General features: G+C 45.7%; 1 pseudogene; it reads right to left on the bottom strand.

The window, feature by feature from the left end:
- Nucleotides 1–254: 254 nt before the first annotated feature.
- Nucleotides 255–5,747, bottom strand: LOC136505650 (uncharacterized; annotated as a pseudogene).
- Nucleotides 5,748–6,116: the final 369 nt, after the last annotated feature.

Genomic DNA, 6,116 nt, shown 5'->3' with positions numbered 1-6,116 from the left:
ACGAATCTATTAAGCCTAATTAATCCATCATTAGCGCTTGTTGGTTACTGTAGCACTTATGGCTAATCATGGCCTAATTAGGCTTAAAACATTCGTCTCGCGATTTTCAACCAAACTGTGCAATTAGTTTTTTTCGTCTATATTTAATACTCTATGCATGTGCCGCAAGATTCGATGTGACACTTTGGGGTGAAAATTTTTGGGAATTAAACAGGGCCTAAGTTGGTAGCATAGTCTTAACATACAAGTCATCGTCACTGTCTCCTAGTCTTACCCTTACCCTTGTGGCCAAGAGCGTCGGTGCCTAGAGTGTACTTGCAAGGCGGACGGCGTCGTCTCGTTCCTGCAACCTGCGTAGGCTCAGTCGAAGGAGCGTCCTGGAGCTGAGACTCGGCAAGCTCATCATAACCATGCTCCTTGGCCTCCTCCTCATCGTCCTCGTCTCCGTGGCCTTGGAAAGTGTCCACAGTCGCAACGCTAGTACCTCCGTGAGAAGAAGTACAGAGGCCTACAGGTGTGTCCCATTGTCGTGCATGTGACCCGTGTACGTCCATCGCAGCGCTAGTACCACAACCACAACGAGTTGTAGCACGCCGCAGCCTATGTGCTAGCCTCTGTCATGCAAAGATGCAATTAGTAAGCTGTTGAGTGCATATAGATAAGTTATTATTCAAATGAATGCCATATCATCATCATACTACCTCTGCTATGCTAGATGTCATGCTTGAGCAGTGAGATATTAAGTAGAAAACCACTAGCTCAAACAACTTACTTAAGCATAAAACAACAAGAGGGCTAATGTCAACTTACTCCAAGAAAGTTGTTTAGTGTGTGGTCGTCCACGCCTGTCCTTGAAAACCGTTCGATCTCAATCACATATTGCTTCAGCGCGTTGCCCTGCAAAATAAAAAAATATTAATGCGCTAAAAACCTAGGTAGGTGTACCTTCTCATAATACCTAGGTAGGAAATCTAAACTGATGTGGCAAATGCAGCTCTCGACGGTAAGTTCTTGACAATTTTTAGTGGATTTCCAAAAATCTTTGGTGGACTCTGGCCTTTATAACCTGACATACTGGTCCATGGTGTACTTAGAAAAGGACAGTCCAATCATGATGCACAATTGCTTTTACAGTGGGCAGAATTTGTGCTGAGGTAAAATTTCTATTGAGTTGTATGTTTTCTTGACGAAGGATTTGCATTTCAACAATTATCTTTACTTCTGTGTACTTATTTTTTGGGGATCTAAAATACCATAACTACTTTTCTAGGTGCGAGCTACTATCAAAGTTAAGGCATCAGTCATCATTTGCTTCACCTCTTCTGGACGGGCTGCAAGGTATATATATATATATACAAATGAATATTGCTACAGGGCTGTAGTTTAAGTTTAGTGAAAATTAGTCTCATGTATATCTAAATGATTTGCAGGCTCATTGCCAAGTACAGGCCCAGCATGCCTGTTCTTTCTGTTGTCATTCCTCGTCTGAAGACAAACCAACTGAGGTGGAGTTTCACAGGTGCTTTTGAGGTGCGTGAACAACCTTTCACAGGTACTGACTACAGTGAAGTTAAGGCAACCTGGCCGGGAGTCCAAATTTCAGGCCTTGCTTAGCTACAAGCAAAATAAGTGGCCACCGGCACAGGCAACTGCATGCAATGGTATTTAAATGATGGGGTTATAGTTGATATTACCACTCGGTTCAGGATCGGTGCAGGCTTCACTTGTGTCCCGGCCCTCGTCGCAAGGTCGTAAGATGTTTGTTCATCATCGGAGGACTCAATGTCGGCATAGTCTGTTTGGGTCCATTGCATCTTCAGCTTGGTCCTGTTGCCCGTCTGTACTAAGATAGGTACGCTCTGAAGTTCTCGTTCGTGTGGGACTGGTCATTCTCATATAAGTTCTCATGAAAGTTTTTCCAGTGGTCGATGTAGTCACGGTGCAAGGTCTCAAAGTCCGTCTCCTTCTTTTGTTTCCGACGATCGATCCTGTAGGTCGACAGAAATGAAAATGCAAACTTATAGGCTTCAACAGGATATCATAATAAAATTGGAGAGCAGACACTATAACTAGTTGAAAATGACCCTCACATCCATAAGTACAGAAAAAAGACAAAAACATCTTAAGATTAGTTGATTATATCTTTTGGTGGCTTGGTGGTGGTATATACTCTCGTCGGGAAGATAATTGGAAATTGAATCTATTAGTTGAAAGTTTGAGCTATGCACAGATTGACATTTTTGTATTAATTGCTGGTGATCAGTGCAAAAGTAGCAGAGACACGCTGCGACCAAGACCTTGGCCATCTTTCAGTTGCTATCAAGCTAAATCTGGTATTGATGTGTTGAGTTACATTGAAATAGGCACATATTCCATATATCACAAGTTTTTGATTGCCATGAAACTTCTATACTTCAATTTGGTTGTACAGCAAGAGGAAGTAGTATATGATCTGATCTGGAGGGTGCTGAATACATTTGACTGTTGCAACGTTTGCAGCTTGGATTTGAACAGGGTTTGCTTCAGTAAAATTCAGCAAGGGGTTGGCATTCACTAGGAGAAGTATCAGAGTAAACTTCACAACGAGGGAGGCAAAGTGGAGCTACAATTGTTACTGCGGCCATTGTTTGTGCGCAGTCAAATTGTTGGACCATCAGTGCTACTACTATGGCCACCGCCTGAGCAAACGTATCTTTGGAGCAGCAATTTTTAGGTTCGACAACCAAAGCCATGGCATGGGACAAGCTACTGTCAAGCCAAAGTGCAATTGATATCTCCATGGCTGCCGCCAGAAAAGACAGTGACCTCATTTACTGTATTCAGAACATGGCATGTGTGCACGTCATAATATTCAATAAAGTATACCACAGTTCAAAGACGCTTACTTGTGCAAGTCTATTGACGTCGAGAACGGTTCCACGAGCCACTCCTGCCTCAACACAAATTGACGTGCAACCCGGTGTGGCAGGTGGAACTCAACTGCGTAGAAACAGATCAACGGGCACCGCATCAGGTACAGGTCTTCGTCCATCTTGCACATGACGCTGAACCCAATGTGCTCGTACTGTTCGTCGTCGTACGGCTCCCAACTAACCTACATTTGATTCTTTAGTCAAGTAGTGCTTACATCGGAAAAACAAATTAGTATGTGAAATGCAGCTAACTCACCAGCCCTGGCGTGAGTGCGTCGAGCTCGTTCGCGAACTCGATGTAGGCGCGTTTACTCCGGGCGAAGGGACCCTTAACATGGTCCCAAAGGTAGGCATACGTCGGCCGACGTCGAAGGCCATGCACCTCGAACCAGGGACGAGGATCAAGAACTTTGGGCCGACCGACCAGTAGACGAGACCACATCCAAAGCTGAAGCAGGTAAACACATCCTCCTAATGTAGAGTTCGGCGAACTCCGGTGGCACGCCTCGCAAAGCTACAGGTACAAGTACCCCAGCACTGCGGAACCCTAGCTGTAGGCCCCCGCTGTGTGCCAGTCAGTAAGACAGGGTAGGTACATCCAAGACGCGGTGTCTCCCGTCCCATCGGGGAACAGAACACAACCAAAAAGGTGCATGATCCATGCCCTGCAGTAGTAGGTAACTGTCTGCTCGTCTAAATGATCAGGACACTGACCAAAGTTCTGCCTCAGCCAACTAATGAGTACTCCAGAGGAGCGGGTACTTGGTGTCTCTGGAGGAAGCTCTCTTCCAAGGAAGAGCTCCACTCTACCTCTCCAACCAGCAGCAGTGCAGTGGCTGATAACTGGGCGGCCACTTATACGGACACCAAGGAACTTCTGCGTGTCCTGAAGAGTAACGGTCATCTCACCGCAAGGTAGGTGGAAGCTGTAAGTCTCCGGCCTCCATCTACAAAACAAGAAAGAAGTACTATGGTTATATGCACATCAACAACCAAAAATATAAATGGAAGTGAATCAGTTCATACTTATGGTACCTGTCAACTAGAGCTGAGATCACCGCGGGGTTGAAGGCAGGCAACCCACGGCGAACCTGGAACGATACAACGTCAAGTCTAGCCCTCTCAAGAAGAGGAGTGTACCTATCATCGTACCGCATGTCCTCGAACTTATCGTGGGTTCGAGGACGAAGAGGGTACAGTTCCTGCAAAGAATAGAAAATATTAGATTAATTCGTGAACACAAGTACATATGTAGAGGAAAAATAACAAACAGAAGTAAAGTCGTTACCTCCCCCTCCGCGGTGAGTCGTCCTCGGTGGTTCTCCTCGTAGTACGGCTCCAGCAGGTGGAACGGCTTCATCCTACAAAATATATTGAGAAAGTACATATTAGTTTTATATGAACAAATAAATAACTTTTTTGTACTAGTAAACATGCATGTGAAACATTAGTTATTTTCACCTGACTAAGCGGCCAATGGCATGTACGTGAATTATGCCCAAGTCTACCACATTTGCCACATTGGTTCTGCTCGGGGTCAGTAACAAAGGGGGTTGCTCTCCCTCGCCTCGTTCTACCGGAATTCTGGTCCATGACCATCTTGTGCCTCGTCCTCTTTCGGGTTCCATGTTTGTCCCAACGTGTACCTGGATCCATAATGTATTTTGGCCCAGTGTAAGGTGGCCACTGACCCTCGTGTAGGAAAGGCTCGAAACGGGGAGGCCAAGTCTATACAAGGCTGACAACACTGAACTCCCACGATATTTAGGTCTCGTAGGCAAAGTTGCGATGCTGAGATGCTGCAACATAATGAGAACAAGGAAAGTGGTACTGCCTGGTTTTCCCACATCCACATGAGAAATTACTAAGTACCACAATATAACTCCTTGATGGCTGGACCTCACCATCGGACGTTGTACCACCCCTTTCTGTGACCTGGTACTTGCCGGTGCTGTGGTCAAAGGAATCGACGTCATGTGTGGCAGCCCTTTCCTTTGCCTTGTCAAGATGCTTCTTAGGTTTAGGTGCCCATTTCTGATTATTACTCTGTAGTGCCATTGCTTGAGCGTGTCTCTCGTTAAACCATGCAACTAGCCTATAAAAGGTGAATGATACAATGGCATTAATGGGCATGGCACGTATACCCTTGAGTACACTATTAAATGACACTGCCATGTTGCTAGTCTAAAACTCATACCTCCATCCACCATCATCGTAGGCTCTTGTCCATTTCTTAGGTTCTCTCATCAATCCTCTCAGCCACTGTCTACCTTCTGCTTTTGTTGCCGTTTTTAGCTGCTCCAACTTCTCCTCGAAGAACGGCACCTCAAGCATGCGAGCAACCTCCTCGAATAGAGGAAAGTTGTCCTTCATACCATCCTTTTGAAGTAAATTCTCGGCAAGGTGTCGATGCACCAACGGTGGTGCAAAGGTGCATACCCCCAGAATCTGCTCCTGTACGGCACTGAGTATGCACTGGTGTCTATCAGATATGACACCAACCTCCCTATGAGGGCCAACGACATGTATCCTAACAAGCCACAAGAACCACCCCCAGCTATCTTTGTTCTCCCTCTCCACCAAAGCGAAAGCCAAAGGAACCAATGCATTGTCTATGTCACACGAAATGGCTACCAAAAGTGTGCCCATGTACTTGCCAAGCAGAAAAGTACCATCAATGGATAACACTGGACGACAGTGCCTGAAGGCCTCGACGCACTGGGGAAAGCACCAGAATGCACGAAAGAATATCTGCCTCCCGTCCTTCCATTCATTCGGCTTCGGGATATACACGTAATGCATGCCTGGATTTGCTGCTTTCATTGCATTGAACATTGCAGGCAACTGCTCGTACCCCTCCTCCTAGTCCCCATATATCATCTTCTAGGCCTATTGCTTTGCCCTCCATGCTTTCCCATACTTTATGTCACACTTAAATATCTCCTTAGTCATCTCCATAATTGTCCTGACCTTCAAGTTGGGATGACCCTTCAAAGTTGTGTATAACTTTCTGGCAATGAGGGTGAAGGTCAACTGTCTATGCTTTTGTTTTAGATCTGTCTGGGCATAAGTGTGTGGACCTACAATTTTGGTGATCTTGAATTTCCCTATGGCCTTCTGTTTGCGAGCATAGATCCTCCAATTGTAATCTGCCATCTCGCACACCACCGTGTAACGGCGCTCCACATAGGAGTGCCTCACCTT

This window comes from Miscanthus floridulus, chromosome 14, assembly GCF_019320115.1.
Source record: "Miscanthus floridulus cultivar M001 chromosome 14, ASM1932011v1, whole genome shotgun sequence".
In the NCBI taxonomy this organism is placed as follows: Eukaryota; Viridiplantae; Streptophyta; class Magnoliopsida; order Poales; family Poaceae; genus Miscanthus; species Miscanthus floridulus.
Note: the sequence above shows the minus strand (reverse complement) of the source record. Positions and strands in the feature narration are given on the sequence as shown.